Here is a 27,404-nt window from a genome sequence, read left to right on the forward strand (position 1 = left end):
CATACTCTTTGCCCTAAATGTTGAATGAGGGAAGAATGGGCACAGTGATATTGGAGCTTTCAGCCTCAAAGTTACCCATTGGAACAACCTCCCTTAGTGTTTGATTTTTTTAACCCACCAGATCTAATGCTACAACTACAAGCTCCTCCTCATTTGGGTCGATATTCTCTTCCGCATCTTGTATGTCATAATTTTCTTTTATTTCCTCTTCCTCATCACTATCCTTTGCCTCCTCAATTGAACCATTAACATAGTGTATGTACATTGCAAATGCAAGTGACTCTTCTAGTATCCTGCAATTGCCCTTGTGTACAGTGTAGATTCCCTTATTGCAGGATTCAAACTATAAAAAAGTTTGTGCATTTGATACCTGATCCTATCATTTCTGGCAATGTCCTTAATATTTATAAAAGTTTTGTTGTTTATAACTTAAGCTTCTTCAAGTGTCAGCTTCTTGAAAGACTCATACTCCTCTCTAATAAAATCCTTGTGTTGTGCCAGAAGAGAATGCGAACCCATCTTCTTATTGACCATATCATAGTATTTGTGATAATGCATTTGACATTTAGCCTTCTTCAAAAATTCAAAAAGCTATCGTTGAGGTGATTTCTTTTCCTCCTTCTCCTTGCTGTTAACATCTACCTATCCACCTTGGTTTAAACCCTTCTCATTGGGCTTTCTTCTCTTGACTGCACAATCCCAAATCAAATTTGAGTCTTGCAAAATGTAGCTAAAGTGAACAAAAGGACTCAAAAAGCAATTCTCACCAGGACATTCCTCCTCTCTTATAGCATTGGTCTTTCTGAATGGTTTTGCTGCATCACCTGCACAAACACACATAAGGAGTTGGCTCCCCCTCTTTGAATATTTTTACATAAACACAATATGGCCATTTTTCTTATCATGTACCCTATAATTGCGTTTTTAGGCAAAAAAATTTTCTCTATGGAGAAAGATTTCTTTGGAAAGAAAATCAACCCTCATCACACATTGGATGAAGCATATGCATGGGATTAGGTGCAAGAATAGTAAGTTTTGCCCATACATGCAATATAGGGTCTTTTTCTACTAAGATATGCTCAAATTGCATTTTCAAGAAAATAGCATGGCCTTACAGAGTAACAAGGACCAGGATCCAAAGAAAACATGAGGTCCAGAAGATTTCAGATAATTATGGAAAGAAAATGGCCTTGGATCATGAAAACGATGAACAAAATGCCTAGGATCTAGTGCAATATTCGCCCATAAACTCGATATCCAAATTTTTCTTTCAACAATGCATTGGAATTGAGTTTTTAAGCAAACATATGGAGAGGTAGATCAAGAAAACACATGGAGAGGTAGATCAAGACTATGGCGTATATAAATACTTGGATTTTTTCTCTCCATGGCTACTTCTTGACTTGCCTATGGCTCTTGTACAGGTGTAGGTAGGCGAGGATGATGGTGGGAGAAAAGCCAAGGATAAGGTGTTGTCCAAATGTAGATGAGGAAGAAGATGAGGCTACGGTATTGGAGAAAAGTGAAGAAGATCAAAACTATTGGAAGGATGGAGAAAAGTAAAGATAAGAGGAGATGGCACAGATATCCATGCATCACATGAGTCTTGTTAGCCACACATGCCAAAAATGGTCTTCTAGGTATTAGTGATTTAAGTTTGTAATGATTGCTTGCACATATTTCGAGACCAAGCTGCCACTAAGTAGAGTTAACCTCCCCTTTTCATCTCCATCTCGAGTTTCATCTTCCTCCCTACTGTCTTGTGCTATCCAACCTCACCAACTCCATTACATAGACCCATTGTAGCTCCAACTCCATCACACAGACCCACTATAGCTCTAGCTCCATCTCGAACCATCACCTGGACCTATCTATCATTGGGAGACACAAGCCAAGGTAAGATATTTGTCACCCATCAAGCTCATATTATCTTCATACCTATAAGGGAGTATTTTTCGTAAAATGGTATTTCTCTAAGCTTTTTCTCAAAGACCGTCTATCATGTGTTTTTGTTTAGCACAACTCAGCTACATTCTAGAGGCTACTACACAAAAATTCAATCCAAAATGCGATTTTACAAGTTTCTCCAAATTTGTTGTTCCAAATTGCATTTTCAAAAAAATTGGTGCAGGAATAACACGTTTTGCTCACAAATATATTTTGGGGTCTTTTTCTGCTAAAGTTCTCTCAAATTATGTTTTTAGGGAACAATCTTGGCCTCTAAGTAACAAGGACTAGGCTCCAAGGAAAACCTGAGGTCCAGACAAACTCAGATAATTCTAGGAAGAAAATGGACTTGGATCATGCATAGAATCTGTTGCATTATTATGCCCACAAACACATGGAGAGGTAGATCAAGAAAAAACTACGGCCCAGAAATATAGCAGCTTCCAAAGTGGAGTATATAAATACTTGGATTTTTCTCTCCATGGCTACTTCTTGACTTGTCTATGGCTTTGCACAACTGCAAGTAGGCAAGGATGATGGTGGGAGAAAAGCCAAGGCTATGATGTTGTCCAAATGCAAATGAGGATGTGGTGTTGGAGAAAAGGGAAGAAGTTCAAAACTATTGGAGGGATGGAGAAAAGTGAAGATAAGAGGAGATGGCACATATATATATGCAAGTCACATGAGTCCTATCAAACACACGTGCCAAAAACAATCTTCTAGGTACGTGTGCATTTAAGTATCTAATCATTGCTTGCACATACTTCAGGAGCAAGCCACCACTAAGTACAGTTAGCCTCCCCTTTTCATCTCCATCTCGAGTTTCATTTTCCTCCCTACTGTCTTGTGCCATCCAATCTCACCAACTCTATCACACAGACCCATTGCCATCCCAAACCATCACCTGGACCTATCTGTCATCGGGAGACACAAGCTAAGGTAAGATATCTATCACCCATCAAGCTGATATTATCTTCATACCTATAAGGGAGTATTTTTCGTAAAATGGTATTTCTCTAAGCTTTTTCTCAAAGACCATCTATCATGTGTTTTTGTTTAACACAACTCAGCTACATTCTAGAGGCTGCTGCACAAAAATTCAATCTAAAACGCGATTTTACGAGTTTCTCCAAATTTTTTGTTCCAAATTGCGTTTTTAAAAAAATTGGTGCAAGAATAACACATTTTGCCCACAAATACATTTTGGGGTCTTTTTCTGCTAAGGTTCTCTCAAATTACGTTTTTAGGAAACAATCCTGGCCTCTAAGTAACAAGGACTAGGCTCCAAGGAAAACCTGAGGTCCAGCCAAACTCAGATAATTCTAGGAAGAAAATGGACTTGGATCATGCATAGGATCTGTTGCAATATTATGCCCACAAACACATGGAGAGGTAGATCAAGAAAAAACTACGACCCAGAAATATAGCAACTTCCAAAGTGGAGTATATAAATACTTGGATTTTTCTCTCCATGGCTACTTCTTGACTTGTCTATGGCTTTGCATAGTTGCAGGTAGGCAAGGACGGTGGGAGAAAAGCCAAGGCTATGATGTTGTCCAAATGCAAATGAGGATGTGGTGCTGAAGAAAAGTGAAGATAAGAGGAGATGGCACATATATATATATATGCAAGTCACATGAGTCCTATAAGCCACACGTGCCAAAAACGATCTTCTAGGTACGTGTGCATTTAAGTATCTAATCATTGCTTGCACATACTTTGGGAGCAAGCCGCCACTAAGTAGAATTAACCTCCCCTTTTCATCTCCATCTCGAGTTTCATCTTCCTCCCTACTGTCTTGTGCTATCCAACCTCACCAACTCCATCACACAGACCCATTGTAGCTCCAACTTCATCACACAGACTCACTATATCTCTAGCTCCATCCCGAACCATCACCTGGACCTATCTGTCATCAGGAGACACAAGCCAAGGTAAGATATCTGTCACCCATCAAGCTCATATTATCTTCATACCTATAAGGGAGTATTTTTCGTAAAATGGTATTTCTCTAAGCTTTTTCTCAAAGACCGTCTATCATGTGTTTTTGTTTAGCACAACTCAGCTACATTCTAGAGGCTACTGCACAAAAATTCAATCGAAAATGCGATTTTATGAGTTTCTCCAAATTTGTTGTTCCAAATCGCGTTTTCAAAAAAATTGGTGCAGGAATAACACGTTTTGCCCACAAATACATTTTGGGGTCTTTTTCTGCTAAGGTTCTCTCAAATTACATTTTTAGGAAACAATCCTGGCCTCTAAGTAACAAGGACTAGTCTCCAAGGAAAACCTGAGGTCTAGAAAAACTCAGATAATTCTAGGAAGAAAATGGACTTGGATCATGAATAGGATCTGTTGCAATATTATGCCCACAAACACATGGAGAGGTAGGTCAAGAAAAAACTACGGCCCAGAAATATAGCAGCTTCCAAAGTGGAGTATATATATACTTGGATTTTTCTCTCCATGGCTACTTCTTGACTTATCTATGGCTTTGCATAGCTGCAGGTAGGCAGGGATGATGGTGGGAGAAAAGCCAAGGCTATGATGTTGTCCAAATGCAAATGAGGATGTGGTGTTGGAGAAAAGGGAAGAAGTTTAAAACTATTGGAGGGATGGAGAAAAGTGAAGAGGAGATGGCACATATATATATGCAAGTCACATGAGTCCTATTAGCCACACATGCCAAAAACGATCTTCTAGGTACGTGTGCATTTAAGTATCTAATCATTGCTTGCACATACTTCAGGAGCAAGCCACCACTAAGTAGAGTTAACCTCCCCTTTTCATCTCCATGTTGAGTTTCATCTACCTCCCTACTGTCTTCTGCTATCCAACCTCACCAGCTCCATCACACAAACCCACTCTAGCTCTAGCTCCATCTTGAACCATCATCTGGACCTATCTGTCATCAGGAGACATAAGACAAGGTAAGATATCTATCACCCATCAATCTCATGATATTATATTCATAGCTATAAGGGGGTCGTTGTGTTCTGCCTATTGTTAAGGTAAAATGGTATTTCTCTAGCTTTTTCTCAAAGACATTATATTATGTGTTTTCATTTAGCGCAACTCATCTACATTCTAGAGACTTCTGCATCAAAATTCGGAGGATGCTGCATCAAACGTATTTGTTAGAGTATGTTGCACATGAATTTGATCTAAAACGTGATTTTTTCAGTTGCTCCAAATCATGTTTTCAAGCAAATTTTTTATATTTGCATATGTTTGCCTAGCTTATACATTGGATTGAGTATTCTATTTCTTTATGCTTGGATTTATGTTTAGGAAAAGACAACAATAGAGTATGGCAAGAACAAAAGCGACATCTCCATCAAGATAGATCTAAATTGGCTGACTCTTTTCTTCCTTTTTCTTGGGCTTGTCCTTCTTTGAGGGTTTTAATCTTGATGTAGCTATGGGAGCCCCTGCAATTTCATGTCCCTTACAAGAAGGCCCAAAAAGTCATTGGGTATGTAGTACCCATGGCACCATTCTAGAAGCTTGTGAGGGCAATATGCAACAACTAGGATTTGGACTTCAGGTGGTGAAGGACTGCACTGCTTGCTCTCCAAGAAGCTGTTGAAGGCTGGCTTATAGAGTTTTTCCAAGACACAATGATGGTACAAGCACATGCACACAGGGTGACTATAATGAGAAAAGATATCCAAACACTTGTAAGGGTCAGGTGGAGATATGATAAGATCCTTAATGTGGAGGATTGGGATGATCATAAAATGAGAAATATACTACTTATACCTCCATCCAGGAAACCTAAAGCAGGTGCAGTAAAGATAATAGAGGTCACTCACTCACATGAGACCATAGTCAAGGTTGCATATGAAGAGTCAATGAGGGAGCAAGTTAAAGTAACACTATCTTCCTTAGAATCCTAGAAATTACTGAGGTAGTTGCAAATTCAACAGAAGCTTCTACAACTTGGACCAAGGATCAAAATATGTATATAGACTGTGAATGATGATATGAGCTGGGATTTGACAGAGGATTTCATAAGTGCTTCAACAATGAAAGAAAAACATGTCACTTGCATAATCACGCTTGCAACTCTATAGTAAGTATATCTTCCAAGGCAAATTGTGTTTATGTCTTTGTGGCATTCACTTTTTCATAGGCCAAGTGAAGTGGTTTTTTGTAGTTTTTTGAAAATTTATATCTAGCAGAGCCTTCAACACACTATACATATATTTGATCTGACTATTTCATTCAAGTTGAAGGATAACAAGACATCAACAAAATGCATTTCGAAGTGGTTCCTTTTTTGCAATCTCGATGTGATTGATATGCTTCTCCTCCCATATTGTTCAGAGTATGTTCCCTGATGTTTTCCACTAATACCCTTTATTGACAAACTCTTGGTATGTTCAAACTCTATTGACACCCTCTTAGTCTAATATCCTCATGCTTGTTGTTTTTCTTACAACAATCACTGAAGTTTGGTGCATATAGACATACAACAAAAGTTATGTTATACCTTCAACTCCTTAAAAGGCACCCACTAGGATTTAGAATTGTAAGTCAATCTTCCATATGTTTTTGCTACAAAATGCATTTTCTATGTTTTCTCTTGAAAAATATGAAAAATTAGCCATATCACCTTTACATGCAAAAGTATTAATTTTACATTTTAATGCCCAATTTAATTTAATAGTATGCATTCCCACAGCCTTCATTCCCATTGCAGCTACTTGAAGTACCTTTAATGGATGCACTCAACCTCCATGATCCGAATTTAAAGATGTTAGATTCAGTTAAACCAATGTCATTGCAGGTACAGTAATCATAGTCACTTTATCTGTATCTCTCTCTTATTTTGGCACTCTTCTTATTACAAGATACATCTTAACATTCTATTTTGATAAAATAGACACCACAACAGTAGGATCCTTTATCTTGTGGATGTAGGATGCTAATAAGTGAAAAATATATGATGGACACATATTTGTAGAGAGATAGCTTGAATTTGTAAGCACCTTTGTTGCATACTATTTAAGACATTCCAAATTCAATGCATTGGTACAAAGAATATTGAAAAAATACTTTGTTTTTTATTGCAGATGAAAGAGGATAGTTTTGGGACCGAGTATGTAAATAGCTTCCAAAGATTTTAAAAGTATAATTAAAAAAATAAAAATAGGTACTTTTTGATTAAAGAATGCAACTTAAACCCTAAATGACAAAAAATGTGGTTCTTTACACTGATTGTCGACCAAGAGCATACTGCACGGTTTGTAATCTTATCATATGGTATAAGATCCAGATTACCACATGATATCGAGCCATACCAAGCGGTATGAACTGCCTCGCATGGTCTCACATCAATACCGCAAGGATTTTGTAGGGTGCCTCTAGACACCACACGATAACCCACCGATATCGTGCAGTAGATGTCACATCGGCAAGTGTGCCATTGTGGATCGTTTGATTCGAAATGATATGCACTTGCAAAAATCAACATACCGCATGGTGCAGGAAGGTACTGCGCAGTGTAGCTGCAAATATCATAAAAGGACCTTGCCCCAACCACTACTGCATTGCTAATATCTATCACTTTTTGGCATAGTATCTCTTGAGCCTTGGTTGAGTTTCTATAGCCTCTAATGTCGGACAGTTGGGCTAGGTGATGGCCCAACTCGGCCGATCAAATTCACCTTGCCCTAGCTGACTGTCAGTAGGTTGTTTGAGAGAGAGAAAGAGAGGGAGTGAAAGAGAGAGAGAGAGAGAGAGAGAGAGAGAGAGAGGGGGGGGGAGGGGCCGAGGGAGAGAGGAAAAGAGAGGGAGGGAGAGTAAAAGAGAGAGAGAGGGAGAGTAAAAGAGAGAAAGAGGGAGAGTAAAAGAGAGAGACAGAGGGATGCTGCCTATTTATGCATCCATCAGGCCAAGAGATGATTTGCTTCGGCCAATTGGATTCACCTCGCCTCAATTGCTATTTGTAATGTAAAGATTGAAGCTAGGTGATGGCTCGCATCTGCTAGTCGGTTCCCCCTGCTTCGATCTTCTTATATATCATATCTATTTATGTACTTAGGTGTTAGTAGAGCCGGGCTTTATTTTGGATGATGGCCTACTTTTGCCGGTCGGTTCATCCCAATAAAACTCTTCCCAATCAGATGTATGATTGGCAAAGCTAATATAAATCATCTTGGCTATGTGATATTGTTATATGTTTCTTGTTCTTGCCTCCACTAGCTGATAGATTGACACTTGATAGTGACTTTATGAAATTTAATCTATAATAGTAGATCATGTAGTGATTGCTATAGTAGTGAATTATGTTGTGAGGTATAAATTACTTGATGTAATATACCATTTCCTTGGAAAGTTAGTAGTTTATTCTAAGGATCGAAAGTCATGTGAAAGTTATTTAGAAACGTTAATGATGTTGCATGTTGCATGTTGCTTTTGAGTGGTTTAGTTTACACTAGCATTAAAAGTTTGCATGTGTATTTCAGATGTTCTTTATTTTGAAGCTTGAGTGCTTACACAACGATCGAACACTTAATAGGATTGAGTGATGAAGAAATCTGTGCCCATGCAAGCTCAAAAATTTTGCATGATCAAATGGTATATTGAATATTTGACCTTATGTACATGAGCTATTTGGCCCAGTCATGGTCGAATGGCACGGTTGAATGTTAAAGTGATACTTGATCAATTTATCCCTTGAGTGTTTGGAGATCCAGTAGGACAATGGGAATTATATGTAAAGGTGAGCAATGTTGCCTTGCCTGTCAATGGAGAGAATAATCTTGCACTTTGGATGATTGAATGGAAGGCATCATAGATTTCTACTCATACAAAAAACATGAACGAGAAAGGGTCCGTTGGAAAAGCAATAGCCAGTGCCTTGGTCCATATGAACAAAAAGGCTAGTGGGTTACAAGAAAATGCCGATCTAGCCCAAGTTGAAGGGAGAGCACAGATAGAACTATGTAGTGCATTTGTTGACATGTGCTCCCACACAGTATACTTTCCATTACAAGCAATATTGGCCTTGCATGAACTGATGGGAAAGGGAGGAGAAGGGAAGGTATTCAAAATATAGGTTGTAGGTGTCCCACGTCTTAGGCCAACATCATGGTATGTTGGCAAGAAGAGTAATAGAGATGATGCCCATGCTCATTTGGCACTAAAGCATGAGTTAGTGATAATAGCTATCCATAGAGCTGTCCGTTAAGTATTGGGGTACTCACACACCCAACAGCTCTGGGTTGTCACTCCATTTTTCAATGGTGGAAGTGTGCACAATATGCCGATGTTTCTCCCACAATGGTGCGGGACATATGTGAAATGGGTTAAGACCACACATCCCAAAGAAGAACCTCACTTTGATTGAAATTCTCCACTCACCAGATTGCAAGAAAGGTTGTTCTATCATCATGGATTGTCCATTGCTACTACTATTTCAGATGAGTGGTGTACATGCCATTTTGTTCCATCTGTGCTCATAGTTGTTATATCATACATAGTGTACTCATTAGCCATATTGTGAATCTGTATAGTTTCTGTGACAAGCTTTGAGTTGTTTATGAACATGTGTGAAGTCACGGGAGATGAAGGTGCAAAGGGGCTTAATAGTGTAGAGGGTCCACAACATGCACCACAAAGTGCATCACAGGAAGATCTCACCTTTCCAAGCATCGTAGTGCATGACGCTATGCCTAAGTATTGATGAGTGATGAGTGAGAACGAGTGCCTACTTGATGAAGTCAATTGCCTCAATGCAATGCTCCAACAAGTCGGATAGACACAAGACCTCGAAAATGCCTACAAGGAGCAGTGCCACATCTTTGCTACATATTCTTAGCAAGGGGAAGATGCAAAAGCCACACTCCAACACATTGAAAGACGGAGGATGTGTTCATAACTTGGATCCTAATTTTGTGGGCCTGGCTTCCAAAAAACCCTCCACCCTTCCGTCATGTGTCACCTTTGTGAATGATGGGTCTTTATGTCCAATATGCCAAGATCGATTTGATACAATGAACGGATACTATGCACTCTCGTGTCACCATCGGTTTCACCTGATATGCCTGGCAAATACATTGAAGGTTGGGAGTGCATGCCCAACTTCTAATGCTCCTTAGACCAAGTAATTGTACGATGTTCTTGGCATCGGAGCAATGTTTTTTGTAGATTCTGGGCTGCGATGATCATAGGTCCCATATGGGTTCAATGACATATTGTAATGACATATATCAATTTTGTTAATGGATTTTGGAGATAATGCAATGAAGTATACAAGTTAGCATGTTAAATTTTGTATTTGACCATGATTATTATTTTTGCATTAATTTTTTAAAAATAGAACTTTCAGCGGTGTATTTTAATTGTTGCGATATACCTAGCTAAATGTTGCATGGTTTTAATGCTTGGGTTTTTACAAATCAATTTTCTTCAGACGTACACACATCGGATAAACATGTTGATCATCCTTCTTTCCATCTTGGCTATGATTGTACTGATGATGCTCATGTGCAAACTATTTCTCATTCTTTTGAACAATTGCCAACGATGCAATTGTTCATGTGGACCTTCAAATTAACACACACTCGTAGAAGTGTCAAAAGGAATGTTTTAGTCTTTAATTTTTTGGAAAATGGACATTACTTGTAATTTTTTGGCCACCTCAAATGTAACTATAAATTTTGCAAAGTGAGCACATGTATACTTTGCTCCTATCGTTTGTGGCATAAAATGTATACTTTGCCCAAAATCTACAAGTGCTCTCGTGTACACTTTGAACTTATATAATATGATGACAAGCCGTTGTCATGTTTGGTGAAATGAAAAATGTCATGTTTGGCGAAATGTAAATTGTAGTGTTTAGTAAAATGTAAATTGTCATAGATTAGCCATTCTTGAAATTATAGATCTTTTATGAACACTTTGATGGGGCCCTACACTCCCTGTGCAAGTGCTTAGCATGCATTGCTCCAGCATCGAGCAAACGCAATTGCATATGAAGTAAATTACATTTACAACATTCACTTTGGATTTGCTTGGCAATAGGCATACATTCTATAAACAGCTATCTCCTTTATTTCTTCTTCCAAAATCTCTTCTTTTGTGCTCTCATTTTCTTTTTGCATGTGTACCTATGTGTGTTTAATACTATTAAAATAATCCAAAGATCTTAAAGGAGATGAAACAAAGTTTCTTAGATTAAGGTAGGAAGTGCATGCACATTAATACATTGGTTTTGTATTTTAAAAGTTTAACAACCAATAAAGCATTATGTTAACGAATTATTTCTTATATTAGATTTGAATGCTATACTTTTAAAAATAAATCCTAGTTGCGGACTTGGTCTTTTGAAAGTTGGAAAGATATGGATGAAACTAAGTTACGAATGGTTAGGGAGTTTGAAGATTGCCATTTTATGACATGCATACACTAATTTGTTATGCACTTATACATTCATGGAGGGACAAGTACACAAATGATACCATTTTTCATGGCTTGGAGTAAAGAAAATTGTTGCATGGAATTATGATGAGATTTGAAAATGGCAATGTCATTGCTCCATTCAAACCTCATGTTGCACTTGGTGCCCCATCCTTAGGTTGTTATAAAATGAATCCAACTGGGAAATATGTGGATAAACATGTTCCTTATATAGCTAGACAATTTTATAAAAAGAGGTAAATTTGTCATGTTGAAGATTGCATTGATAGCTTATGGTCCTTGAAAGAGATTATCATGGTTTAGACATGTTCTTTTTATCTGTGGCATTAAGTAGACAATCATATGTGGATAGCTTATTAAGAAAAGGATTGAGTACCAATGCTATGCATACTACTTGACACATAAATAATGGTTCTCATAAAGAGCTATTTGGAAGGGTCCAAAGCCACAAAGGGAAATCATTAGGGGATATTTGGGGTCTTAAAAGAGCCTCGAATAGTGTTTCCTAATTTCAAGGGATTAGAGAGGGATTTGAGGTGTACCAATGAGAGTTCTCCTTTGTGTGGGACAATGGTACATTGAGGTGTACAAATGGACATGTGCATTTATGGGTGGGGAGACCTCTCACCCATGGTCTAGACCCATGGTCCTCACTCCTAGCCATTGTTCTAGTCTCCAATCCAAGGGTCACATTCAAATTTATGGTAGATCACTCCTATCCATTAGATCAAGGGGTAGATTCAAGGGAGGGATGAGAGGAAAGTGTGCTACAATCTAGGCCATAGATTTAGGGGTGGATCGAAGGGAGGGGATGAGAGAAGAAAGCACTTCAATCTAAGCCATAGATCAAGCATGGATCCAAGGGAGGAGGTGAGAGAAAGAGGTGCTTCAATCCGGGCAATCCAATGTGGCGCTTCAATCCGATTCATCCATCTTGCTCTTGTGATCTCCACCCTTCATGGAAGGCCTCAATCCTAGCCCTTCATGAAGGATCTCCATTTCCACCATAGATCTTGAATAGATCTAATGGTCTACAATGAAGCACTTTATCCCTCTTTATTAGGCCTTTCCCTTGTTAGATTTGGAGGCCTCTAAAGTCAACCTTGGCCCCATCCAAGACATCCTAAGCCCTTGATCCATCCTCCATCCACGGGTCAAGATGACCCATGTTAGCTTAGTAAATGCCAAGGGTCCCTTATATCCTTGGGTTATCATAGCAAGCCATTTTTGCTTGGCTTAATCTCTTCCTTAATCTATTTCTTGAGAGGCCCTTTTGAGACCTTAAACCTCCCCCAATAATGTGTTTATTATGCTTGATAATAGATATACATATGCTTATGGGTTTACAAACATTGGTGTTATATAGACCATCATGTTTATTAAGAAGATTTGTCAATTGTCTAGTAAGTATTACATAAGCATGTGTTTAAAAACATTAGAGTTGTATAGACCATGCTCTTTTATTAGGAAGAATTTTTAATTGTTTGGTAACTATTGTGGATTGTCAAATAAATATGATGATTTGGTTCGCAAGTTCTAGTTCCAATGACATTCGAAATAGTAGCTTATATGAATTATAAAAACAATATACAATTTGAAAAGATAATATTGTTTTCTTTTCACATGACAACATTGGCTTGAGTTTAACGTTAACAACTTAAACTTTCTCCATCTACACATGGCTTGGATAGAAATGTACACACTTGTAATTGCATCCTATATGATGTGTAAAAAGTTCATGTTCCATAGGCTAAATTTTCAATTCACCATTAAGCACGTTGGAAGCTTTACACTGGTCTCAATGAAAATTATATCATTGTATTTTCAATGATATATTACTTCGTTTAGTATATTTATGATACATCAATATCAAGGAATAAAATTACTTGTTCCAGTCTCAAATTGAGGTTCAGCTTAAAAGAGAATGGATAATAGCTAACGTTCGCCTAGCATGCTCATGTAGTTCCTCACGTAGATTCGCCTCACTTGCTCATGTACAGTACGCGCTTAGACAACATACGGGTGCATCACAGATGGAATGACATCCAACTTCATATCTTCCTTAGTTCGCCGCCTTCCCCCCCAGCGGTTAATTGCTAAAGAGCCGACGACTCTCTCACAGCACCAAGCTCACAGAGGCTGTGTGAGAACCAGTCGTTAAAACAGCCCGACAAACTTCGGTATCTATCGTCATCTTCCATCTTCGCCTCTCATTCCATCCAACGCGTTCCTAACATTTCGACACCACTTTGTATGAACAGTGTATACAAAGACTTGCACACAATATGAAAATCTAGAAGAGACAGGGATATGCGAATCTGGAAGCGTCGTGCAAATATATAATACCGTTCAAGGAAATATATAAATGGACGGCACAAGAGCATAGGCCGGCATACGGCAGACATAAGGAGCCACTGCAACTGATACTGTGCCGTCTCGCGGCTTCGTGAGTCTTGGCATATTAATGGGCCACAGAAGTCTCCACTGATACAAGAAGAGCCTATGTGATACAAATAGGCAGCTACAAAACTTAAAACTAGTACATGACTGACGTAATGAGGCAAAAGGTTCAATTTGGACGGTTCAAAGAGAGCTCGATGTGAAGTACGGCATCAAGAGATGTCAGCTTAATCGGACGATCCTCCCCTATCATATGGCCTGCGAAAACACATAAACCAGCGAGAGCAAAAGGTTACGCATACGAATTCAAAGTCAGTAGAACAAGCCTGAAGACAAGGTAACGGTGGGCTGCAATTCATTAATCAAATGTTGGCAAGGTATCCATCGCGAGACCAAAAGAGCACGACTTAAAGCGGATGAAAAACGCACAGCATCTTGGAAGATATCGCTAGGTCTGGCTTAGTTGAGGACATCCTCATTTCTGAGGCTAAGCAGAAAGGGCGCAAGATGCATCCACAACAGATGGGCGGAGCTGCTAATGGTTTCAAGAACTAGCTAGGGTGCTACATTTATAAAAATCGCGAGGCGTCTTTCTCTCAAGTGTGAACGCGGAGGGAGTAGCTGCTACTGCCGCGTGCTACGTAGTTGCAGCCTAGTACCTACATTGCAGAAAGTAAAGCAGTCATGACCTATGACTAGTCGAGTTGGAAGAATTTTGGAGTATCGCCGAGGTAAAAGTTGAGGTTGTTACGAGAGGACAAATGATGACCAGCAAACTCAAGCCAAAATCCAATCCGCACTCAATGATGCAAGTAACTTCCTGCAGCCTTCTTTGTTCGCACGCTCTGAGTTCCAAGCTGGAATCCGTTTCAACGTGTCTCTTATGCCGTGAGGGGCCAACTCAAATAACTGAGCCTTAAGGTCACTGAAGAAGTTGCAGAAGCTTGGCGCGTAGTAATGCTGAGAGTCTTTTCTCTTTTGGTTGCATTTTGCCGGTGGCGTTTTGCTTGTATTTTCTCTTTTAGTTGTATTTTGCCTGTCGTCCGTTAGGTCTGGCCCGGCCTGCAATTGTTTAACAATTTCCCAGGCTGCGAATGTATTTGAATAATTGTTCACCTTTTCAGTCTTGCAGTTGTGAATCCAATCAGAGAATCGAATGCGTTTCGAAGATAAGGCTTCCGTCGAAGATGAGGCGTCCGAAGGATTCCGGAGATGAGGCTTGCAATAAAGGCAAGTGCATGTTAGGTGTAAGCAGGCGGAGTCTACACTTGAGCTGTCACGAGTCACGACCTCCCGAGTCTTTCAGTCCTAGGTCGTCCCGATTGTTGAGGACCATCTGTTCCTTCGTTGGCTATCAATTTACCACGTTCAAACGGTTTCAACTTTCCAAATCCGAAAAGCATGCCTCAAATTCGCTTCGTCTAGTAGCCCCTTGGATCTCCAAATCCGGGCTAAAGCTAATAAACGTGAGGCGCTTTGATGCGCTTGCCCCACAGGTACAAGAGAGCATCAATGCGCACTCCCTCTATGGCGTAAAGCATGTATGGAAACTAAATAAATTCTGAATTAATTAATATTGCGAGATCTATGTCTCATCCACCATAACATAAGTGATCATTGTCCATACCATATAAGCAAATCTTAAAGAAGATATACGATACAAAGTGGTACTTCATTTAGATTGTGATAATCCTTAATCTGGACTTTAGTAGATATAAGAAAAGCTAGCTACATAAATTGCTAGCTTCTCATTTATGAAGAATTTTAATAAAGTTTATCCTTGCATAATTTAATATATGGTTCTAAAGAAAACTCTATAGCTCTAAGAATATTTTCTATAAAACTATTTGTAAGTGCAAAATAGTCTCTTGAATCTTTCCATACTTTTGGAGCTTGAAAATACTTTTTATAGCTTTACAATGTTTTTATAAAGTATTCATAGATCCTTTTCAATCTTTTGGAATCTTTACCTTATTTAGTTCTTGTCCTTTCGCTAGTGTCCGACTCCAAATAATATTCCCCACATGCTTTTAATGTTGACAATCATTTTCCTTGCACCTCCAATGCTTCTTCCAGCAATCTTCATATGCTTTTGCATCAACCACATTCTTCTTTCTTATGATAGGCCCCAATATTGAAATTTCACTCTCATATAGTTTATGAAGCATTATTCATATTAGCATCCAAAACTGTTGACCATTCGAATGATAGGATTATTGTTCTCAATTGTGACATCATGCATCCTCTCCCTATGGTGCATAGATCCTCCCTTATGCTCAAGGAATCTCATGTCCCATTTAAATGTTCCCAAATGGTAGATGCCACATTCTTGAAGATATGCATGAGATCAAGTTGTAGGATATTGATCTTGAGGTGGGCCAATATGGTAAGTTGATAAAAGATGGAGTATCTAAACAAAAGATGGTATTAGCATGCAATGTTTATTTCCATTCAAAATAGCACACAATAGTTACAAACCCTTATCAGCTCATTCCACGTGGAGGAGGAGTCGTGGAAAGGTCCCAAATTTGCTTCCAATCTCCTAAAGTGAGTGATTGTGGGGGGGCTCCACTCTAGGGGGCAACATATCTAGGATGATCAGATGGGGAAAATCCATGGTGATTCTCATAGATGACCTTATTCAAGTCCTCTGGCATGAAGCAACTATAGTGAAGGACACCATGCATGGTAACCTAATGTAGTGAGACCTAAATAATAGACGCAATTGCGTAAGCAAGGTGGGTTCCCAATGCCACATCGATTGCCTACTCATAATTAAAATTTCAATGCTTACCTGAACACTCGCCATAGCATGGGAAGTCATGCATCATCCACATCAATACTGCCTAGCATGTGAAGTCTCGTGATGAGGGAGGCCTACTCATGTCATGCATCTCATTACCTCTCAAAATTCTCTCCAGCTCATCAATCAAAGGCTCTAGATAAACATACAGATTCCACATTTTTGACTTTATGTTTCCTTGGAATTATAAGGGATAACATAACATGTCCTTTCTCAATCGCCATAAAGGGTGGAAGATTCTAATTCACCAATATCACTAGCCATACACTGTAAGAGGTGCTTTTGAGACCAAATGGATTCACACTATTCATACCCAATCCAAGTCTAAAGTTCCTAGGTTTTTCCTTGAAGCTTCGCCACATGTCTTCAATATGCTTCCACGCAAGATTGTCTATGGGAGATCTCCACTTGCCATCGGTTAAACGATGGGAGGGATGCCATGACATGAGCTTTGGAATGCATTTGCACTTGTAGGATGCATGGGATTATGGGAAAATGTCATAGAACCTTTTGAGGCACATCCAAAGTTTTGAGATCTGCTCTATATCTTGCCTCACCACATGTAGGAAACTCTCGAGCCTCCTTATGTGCTCCATGAAACAAAACACAATCATTGGCGCATGCATGGATGTGCTTGTAATCCAACCCTCCAAGACATGTCACATGCTGCCTTGCCATATCTATTGAGTTCGGTAATTTATTCTCCCTTGGAAGAATTTTAAACAATAGCCTGCACATGAAGACCATAAATGAGAAAAAGTATTCCAGTAATTAATCCATTAGCATAACTCACCATGTTTGCAAAACAAAAAGCTTATTTGAGTAATGCATTCAAACTTGCATTGTTCCATCCATAAATGGTCTGCAAGTTTAGTAACTCAAGGGAGGCATGTAGAACAGAGAATATGCATCCCTCAATTACTGGTGTCGATGATTTGCCTCTTGATGTGTATGGGCATTGACAACAGGAGTATGTTGAGCAATATATGCTGATTACGTTTGCGGTCATAATGCCTTTTGTAACACCAAAAGGATCGATGATTGGCACCACAATAATCACATGAATAAATTTTGGATAAGTGGGGTTGCTTAGTGGTAACACCATGTTTCTCATCATATTTTCGAGCCCAACAATCAAAGATAAGATGACCATGCTTATTACAATAAGAATAATTTTTCTCAGGATATTTGAGATGAGAAGAGTTACCACCTTTGTATGGATGACCACCACGTCCATATTTGTAGAAAGGACTCTTGCGAGCAACACAAGCTATCTATGAATCTACATCATCCATTGTTATCATGATAGTTTCATGACGGCCTTTACAACGCTCGAGTCATTGGGCGAACTCAATCAAAGAAATACATGTTGATCAAAATCAATCTCATTTTTGTTAGAAAGGATGGTAATAATATTATCATAAAATGGATCCTGGACTATGTCGAGAAGATAGGTTACCAATTGATTTCATGGAACAGGTATACCAGCAGTAGCAAGTTGATTGATGATATTCTTGAATGACTCAATATGAGTTGTCATAGGAGTTCCAACATTCACAACAACACAAAGCAACTATAGACGCGCTTGGTAGACGCGTACAATAGCAGATGCGTCTATAGGCGTTGCTTAAGTAGAGGAATTATGGGCGCGTCTAACAGCTGATCTATTTGGGCATGTATTAACACGTCTATTTGCGCATTTAAACTGAGAAAATATGGGCCCGTCTAACATTGCGTTTATCAGCATTTTTATTTGCGCATGTATTAACACGTCTATTTGCGCATCTAAATTGGGAAATACTAGCCCGTCTAACATTGCGTTTATTAGTGCGTCTATTTGCGCGTGCATTAGGGCATTTATTTGCGTGTTTACATTGGGAATTAGATGCGTATTTAGACACCACAACAAGACAAAGCACCCATAGACGCGTGCATAGACGCATTTACTGAACTAAATAAAAAACTTACGGGCGCATCTATTTGCGCGTCTATTTTTGCATCTAGAGACCCGCGTCTAATTGCGCATCTATATATTAGACACATGCGCATATGGACGCGCACTTAGACGCATAAATAGACGTGCTTATAAATGCGTTTATAGATGCAAATATAGACACAAGTCGAACAGACAGACGCGTATATAAACACGTTTTTAAACGCACTGATAGATGCACTTTATTTTTTTAAAAAATTTTTACAAAATGCTGTGTATGTTGTGTATGCTATATAGTTACAAGAATCCCATATCCACATTGTGTAATTCAATTCTTACAGCCAACCGCATTTTAATTACAATTCCAAATAAAACATTACAACTCCAAAACGCAATAAAATTGAAAGCTCAAAAAGTGCTTGTATATACATATAGCATGAAGCTAAGCCATGTCATGTGGCTTTAAGTACAAAAAATAAGAGGAGTGTATATACAAGAGGCACAAAGCCAAGCCAGTGGCTTTAAGTACAACAAAGAGTAGCTAGCACTACTTGTACGACTAATCTATGTTCTCCAGTTCCTCGCTCCCTTCCACGCTTGAGCCACGCTCCCTTCTGTGCTCCCTTCTGTGCCTCCTTCCTCCTCTTCCTCATCGTCTTGTGCACGGGCCTGTAAACAAGGGATAACATATATCAATGTATGAAAAATCAAATCTTTACTTATAATTTTGGCATTATTTAATTACTTTCAAATACCTCGGGGGCCGCTCCAGTAGCCCAGGTATACTGCTCCTCAGTAATCAACCCGTCATCATAGAAGTGCCTCCATGTATCTCCTCTGTGATGGTGGTGGTGGTAGGCTATCTCCACAAGAGTAGGGTATCTGCCCACGATCTCAAGTTGCATGACGACACACTTTGCGAAGGGATTAGTACAAAGAAACAACCTCCTAATAAACTACATAAGCAATATAATTTGAGATCGATACTTACAAATTGGGCCTCCCATGATTCAACACCCCCTGCTCCAAAATGCGCGCTTCCATATTCCTCCATCTGGATCCTCCGTGCCTCCACGTGCAGCAGACTGGGGTCCTCCCTCGCTGACTTCATTTCATTCTTCCACTCACGCTTGTGAGCGGTGTGGGGCAGGCCCCTTAGTGGTTGACCTGCCTCAAGCCTGGCAAGCTCCGCTAGTGCCTGCCTCTTAAGCGAAGATCTTTTATCACAACAACACAAAGCAACTATAGATGTGCTTGGTAGACGCGCAAAATAGCGGGTGCATCTATAGGCATTGCTTTAGTAGAGAAATTACGGGCGCGTCTAAATGCGCGTCTAAAAGCTCGTCTATTTGCGTGTAAATTACCATGTCTAAGTGTGCGTCTAACCTGAGAAAATACGGGCCCGTCTAACATCACGTTTATTAGCGCGTCTATTTGCACGTGTATTAGTGCGTTTATTTGCGTGTTTACACTGAGACTCAGATGCGCATTTAGACGCATAGATAGACGCAAACCAGAGAATACAGAAAGTGAGATTTTGGTGTACATCGTTGCTTTCCAAACATTACCCATGATTACCAAAGCACATAATTTTTTGCAAGCCCACATATACAAGAATTAAGTGAGATGAGAAGAATGAGACAATATGTAAAATAGTTTTGCAAATATCAATTATGCGGTTACGGTTCAATCTCATCCTCAATGAGATCAACCCTTGCCAAACTATCTACTTCAAAATCCAAACAAGTGTTTAGATCTACAAATACATTCAACCCACTACTACTTGTGCCACTCATGTGCTCATCGAAATCAGCATCTCGAATGGTAGGCTCGTCCTCATGGGTAATGGCCTCAATATCTGTATCTCCTATCTCATGATCATCCTCCTCTCTCGTATCACGGTCATCATCACGTCCATGGCCATGATCATCCTCCATACGCTCCATATTAGTAAATGTACTATACCTCACTTTGGAATGTGGCATAATAGGTATGACATGCCACCATCTATTATTATCCACCATTGGTTGATAGACAACCTAATTCAAACACAAATACAATCATGCTACTTTTCTTGCATCAAATATTTAAAAGCGAGTATTTTTATATGTGTGCACAGTACCTGTTCACATTGTTGCGGTAGTACTAGTGTGTCCTTCCTACTTTGCCAAAACTTTGTGGAGTCAATAGTTACAAAGCCACTTGCATGGCGTTTGATTGTTGCATTAGGGCCTCTTTCCACCACATCCTTAAACCACTTTACATCCAAAACATACACAAAGAAGCGTCAAAAGTCAAGCATAATAATATATTGGATTATCCCACAATAATCATCCATGGCTCCATTGGCTCCCTCAAAGCTAGCAATGACGCTGCAATCTTGTGTGTTTCTCTTATCATCAATTCGTTGTGTTCGAAAATGCTTGCCCTCACACCATATAGCATTGAACATAGTGCACTACACCAAGAAAAAATCAATTAAATAAGCAATCTAAATTTTTGAAAGCTCCTAACTTATGCATAACATTCTATATACCGACCTTGCTCATGCATCCCCTAGCATACTCCCATTCTTCCATTGTGATATGCATCCCCTCGTCTTTCTTTGCTTTCTCCATTTCATTAAGTAGCCAATCCACATGAATATCCTTTGGAAGTGCTCTTAGATACTGAGGGTATGGCACACGAGATCCGTGGTGTGTACAAAAGAGGGCCCTTTCTTCTTGTCTTCAGCCAATATACGATAAAAGATGGAGTATCTAAACAAAATAAAGTGTTAGCGTGCAATCTTTACTTTCAGCCAATATAGCCAATCTTTACTTCCAGCCAATAGTTACAAACCCTTACCGGCTCATGCCAAGTGGTGGAGGAGTCGTGGAACCATCCCAAATTCTCATCCAATCTCCCGTGGTGAGCGATTGTGGGAGGACTTCATTCCAAGGGGCAACATATCTAGGATGATCAGGTGAGAGAAATCGATGGTGATTCTCATAGATGACCTTATTCAATGCGTCTGCCCGTGAGGCAACTAGCGAAGGACCACAAACAGGACATGCATGGTAACCCGATGTAGTGAGACCTGAACAATAGATGCAATTAAGAGTGGAAGGTGGGTTTACGGTGCCACATCCTTTGCCTATTCATAATTAAAAATGCAATGCTTACTTGAACACTCGCCATAGCTTGGGAAGTCATGCATCATCCACATCAAGAATGCTTTGCAGTTGAAGTCTCGTGACGAGGGAGGCCTGCTCACATCATGCACCTCAATACCTCTCCAAAGTATCTCTAGCTCATCAATCAAAGGCTCCAAATAAACATCAGGGTTTTTGACTTTATGTTTCCCTGGAATTAGAAGCGACAGCATAACATGTCCTTTCTTAATAGCCATAGAGGGTGGAAGATTGTAATTCACCAATAGCACTGGCCATACACTGTAAGACGTGCTTTTGAGACCAAATGGGTTCGCACCGTCCATACCCAATCCAAGTCTCAAGCTCCTAGGTTCTTCCTTGAAGCTTGGCCATGTGTCTTCAATATGCTTCCACGCAGGAGAGTCCGCGGGAGTTCTCCACTTGCCATCGGTTGATCGATGGGAGGAATGCCATGACATGAGCTCTACAATAGATTTGCACTTGAACATATGTTGGATGCAAGGGATTATGGGAAAATGTCGCAATACCTTACGAGGCACGTCCAAGGTTTTGAGATCTGCTCTATATCTTGCCTCTCCACAAGTAGGACACTCTCTTGCATCCTTATGTAGTCCACGAAACAAAACGCAATCGTTGACACATGCATGGATGCGCTTGTAATCTAATCCTCCAAGAGAGGTCACATGTTGCCTTGCCATATCTCTTGAGGTCGGTAGTTTATTCTCCCTTGGAAGCATTTTACACAATAGCCTGCACGTGAAGATCAAATGCTTTTCCTCATTTATGGTCTTCACGTGCAGGGCTATTGTGTAAAATGCTTCCAAGGGAGAATAAACTATTGACCTCAAGAGATATGGCAAGGCAACATGTGACCTCTCTTGGAGGATTAGATTACAAGCGCATCCATGCATGTGTCAACGATTGCATTTTGTTTCGTGGACTACATAAGGATGCAAGAGAGTGTCCTACTTGTGGAGAGGCAAGATATAGAGCAGATCTCAAAACCTTGGACATGCCTCGTAAGGTATTGTGACATTTTCCCATAATCCCTCGCATCCAACATATGTTCAAGTGCAAATCCATTGCAGAGCTCATGTCATGGCATTCCTCCCATCGATCAACTGATGGCAAGTGGAGAACTCCCGCGAACTCTCCTGCGTGGAAGCATATTGAAGACACATGGCCAAGCTTCAAGGAAGAACCTAGGAGCTTGAGACTTGGATTGGGTATGGACGGTGTGAACCCATTTGGTCTCAAAAGCACGTCTTACAGTGTATGGCCAGTGCTATTGGTGAATTACAATCTTCCACCCTCTATGGCTATTAAGAAAGGACATGTTATGCTGTCCCTTCTAATTCCAGGGAAACATAAAATAAAAAACCCTGATGTTTATTTGGAGCCTTTGATTGATGAGCTAGAGATACTTTGGAGAGCTATCGAGGTGCATGATGTGAGCAGTCCTCCCTCGTCACGAGACTTCAACTGCAAAGCAGTCTTGATGTGGATGATGCATGACTTCCCAAGCTATGGCGAGTGTTCAGGTAAGCATTGCATTTTTAATTATGAATAGGCAAAGGATGTGGCACCCTAAACCCACCTTCCACTCTTAATTGCATCTATCGTTCAGGTCTCACTACATCGAGTTACCATGCATGTCCTGTTTGTGGTCCTTCGCTAGTTGCCTCACAGGCAGACGCATTGAATAAGGTCATCTATGAGAATCACCATCGATTTCTCCCATCTGATCATCCTAGATATGTTGCCCCTTGGAATGAAGTCCTCCCACAATCGCTCACCACAGGAGATTGGATGAGAATTTGGGATGGTTCCACGACTCCTCTACCACTTGGCATGAGCCGGTAAGGGTTTGTAACTATTGGTTGGAAGTAAAGATTGGCTATATTGGCTGAAAGTAAAGATTGCACGCTAACACTTTATTTTGTTTAGATACTCCATCTTTTATCGTATATTGGCTGAAGACAAGAAGAAAGGGCCCTCTTTTGTACACACCATGGATCTCATGTGCCATACCCTCAGTATCTAAGAGCACTTCCAAAGGATATTCATGTGGATTGGCTACTTGATGAAATGGAGAAAGCAAAGAAAGACAAGGGGATGCATATCACAATGGAAGAATGGGAGTATGCTAGGGGATGCATGAGCAAGGTCGGTATATAGAATGTTATGCATAAGTTAGGAGCTTTCAAAAATTTAGATTGCTTATTTAATTGATTTTTTCTTGGTGTAGTGCACTATGTTCAATGCTATATGGTGTGAGGGCAAGCATTTTCGAACACAACGGATTGATGATAAGAGAAACACACAAGATTGCGGCGTCATTGCTAGCTTTGAGGGAGCCAATGGAGCCATGGATGATTATTGTGGCATAATCCAAGATATTATTATGCTTGACTTTCGATGCTTCTTTGTATATGTTTTGGATGTAAAGTGGTTTAAGGACGTGGTGGAAAGAGGCCCTAATGCAACAATCAAATGCCATGCAAGTGGCTTTGTAACTATTGACTCCACAAAGTTTTGGCAAAGTAGGAAGGACACACTAGTACTACCGCAACAATGTGAACAAGTAATGTGCACACATATAAAAATACTCGCTTTTAAATATTTGATGTAAGAAAAGTAACGTGATTGTATTTGTGTTTGAATTAGGTTGTCTATCAACCAATGGGGGATAATAATAGATGGTGGCATGTCATACCTATTATGCCACGTTCCAAAGTGATGTATAGTACATCTACTAATATGGAGTGTATGGAGGATGATCATGGCCATGGACGTGATGATGACCGTGATACGAGAGAGGAGGATGATCATGAGATAGGAGATACAGATATTGAGGCCATTACTCGTGAGGACGAGCCTACCATTCGAGATGCTGATTTCGATGAGCACATGAGTGGCACAAGTAGTAGTGGGTTGAATGTATTTGTAGATCTAAACACTTGTTTGGATTTTGAAGTAGATAGTTTGGCAAGGGTTGATCTCATTGAGCATGAGATTGAACCATAGCTCCATAATTGATATTGGCAAAACTATTTTACATATTGGCTCATTCTCCTCATCTCACTTAATTCTTGTATATGTGGGCTTGCAAAAAATTATGTGCTTTGGTAATCATGGGCAATGTTTGGAAAGCAATGATGTACACCAAAATCTTACTTTCTGTATTCTCTGGTTTGTGTCTATCTACGCGTCTAAATGTGTGTCTGATTCTCAATGTAAACGCACAAATAAATGCGCTAATACACGCGCAAATAGACGCACTAATAAACGCATTGTTAGACGGGCCCATATTTTCTCAGGTTAGACGTGCATGTAGACACGATAATTTACATGCAAATAGACGAGCTTTTAGACGCGCATTTAGGCGTGCCCGTAATTCCTCTACTAAAGCAATTCTTATAAATGCGCCCGCTATTTTGCGCGTCTACCAAGCACATCTATAGTTGCTTTGTGTTGTTGTGCACAAACCAGAGAATACAGAAAGTGAGATTTTGGTGTACATCATTGCTTTCCAAACATTGCCCATGATTACCAAAGCACATAATTTTAACAAAAACATCAATGCTTTTTTGCAAGCCCACATATACAAGAATTAAGTGAGGTCAGGAGAACGAGACAATATGTAAAATAGTTTTACCAATATCAATGATGGGCTATGGTTCAATCTCATCCTCAATGAGATCAACCCTTGCCAAACTATCTACTTCAAAATCCAAACAAGTGTTTAGATCTACAAATACATTCAACCCACTACTACTTGTGCTACTCATGTGCTCATCAAAATCAGCATCACCAATGGTAGGCTCGTCCTCATGAGTAATGGCCTCAATATCTATATCTCCTATCTCATGATCATCCTCCTCTCTCGTATCATGGTCATCATCATGTCCATGGCCATGATCATCCTCCATACACTCCATATTAGTAAATGTACTATACATCACTTTGAAACGTGGCATAATAGGTATGACATGCCACCATCTATTATTATCCGCCATTGGTTGATAGACAACCTAATTCAAACACAAATACAATCATGTTATTTTTCTTGCATCAAATATTTAAAAGCAGTATTTTTATATGTGTGCACAGTACATGTTCACATTGTTGCGGTAGTGTTAGTGTGTCCTTCCTACTTTGCCAAAAGTTTGTGGAGTCAATAGTTACAAAGCCATTTGCATGGTGTTTGATTGTTGCATTAGGGACTCTTTCCACCACGTCCTTAAACCACTTTACATCCAAAACATACACAAAGAAGCATCGAAAGTCAAGCTTAATAATATCTTGGATTATGCCACAATAATCATCCATGGCTCCATTGGCTCCCTCAAAGCTAGCCATGATGCTGCAATCTTGTGTGTTTCTCTTATCATCAATCCGTTGTGTTCGACAATGCTTGCGCTCACACCATATAGCGTTGAACATAGTGCACTACACCAAGAAAAAATCAATTAAATAAGCAATCTAAATTTTTGAAAGCTCCTAATTTATGCATAACATTCTATATACTGACCTTGCTCATGCATCCCCTAGCATACTCCCATTCTTCCATTGTGATATGCATCCCCTCATCTTTCTCTGCTTTCTCCATTTCATCAAGTAGCCAATCCACATGAATATCCTTTGGAAGTGCTCTTAGATACTGAGGGTATGGCACACGAGATCCATGGTGTGTACGAAAGAGGGCCCTTTCTTCTTGTCTTCTTGCCTTTGCATCCCCGTATCTTGTCACCCATCTTTTCATCACATCACTATTAAGCACGCAATAGAGGTTGATACTATTATGCAACTTCGTATCTATTACTTTGTTGCGTCCTTTCCCTCTAGTCACAATAGAGGTCATCCTTAGGTCTTCATCATCTCTCCATAGTCGTGGGAGAGAGCTATCCACATCAACAAGAAACTCAAAAATATATACAAGTGACTCTTGTACCAACCAACCCTCGGCCATGCTACCTTCGGGTCTTGCATTTTGTCTCACGAAGCCCTTCAAGGTCTTCATGAAGTGCTCGAGAAAGAACAACCATCGTGCATGTATAGTACCGCATATAGCAATCTCATCCACCAAATGCACTATAAGATGTAGTTGGCTTGTGAGAATAGAACGTGGAAATGTCTCCTCCACTAAACAAACCACCTCCACTGACATAACTCGAGCATTCTCAAGCGTGGTGGGATCTATTCCTTTGAGCTCACATATCTAGAAATGAAAAAGTACAGCATACTAGCAATATGCATTCAAACTCGCCCATGTAAAGTACCTCAAGCTCGCCCATCTTGTAAATACAATCTTTCACATCCTTTGATGCACTACGTGAAATGCTAGTAGATAGTATGAACTGAACCCATGAGGAGGTGGTTGATTAGTTGGTTATAATTATTCACTCACAAATTTGAAAGGAGAAAGATATTATGCATATAAAATACTTACTTTCAGTATCTTGTGCCAATCATGAGATTTCAAGCCATATAATTGCTCTACACTTCTTTTCTTGCTCTTTGTAAAGGCTCCCTTCGAACACCTCATGCATCTAGTGGGAGTATGAATTGTAGTAATAGCGTGCTTCACCGTCGCCATCTCTAGCTTTGATAACCTCCATAGTGCACGAGGTAAAAAAACATGCCCATTTGGTCTCTCTTGTGGCCAAGCTTCACGCATCCTCCTTGTGGTACGTAGATCCTCCCTTATGCCTACGGAATCCCGTGTCCCATTCAA

The sequence above is a fragment of the Dipteris shenzhenensis genome, chromosome 23 (assembly GCF_047967505.1).
Source record: "Dipteris shenzhenensis isolate YYH24624 ecotype China chromosome 23, Dip_SZ_1.0, whole genome shotgun sequence".
NCBI lineage: Eukaryota > Viridiplantae > Streptophyta > Polypodiopsida > Gleicheniales > Dipteridaceae > Dipteris > Dipteris shenzhenensis.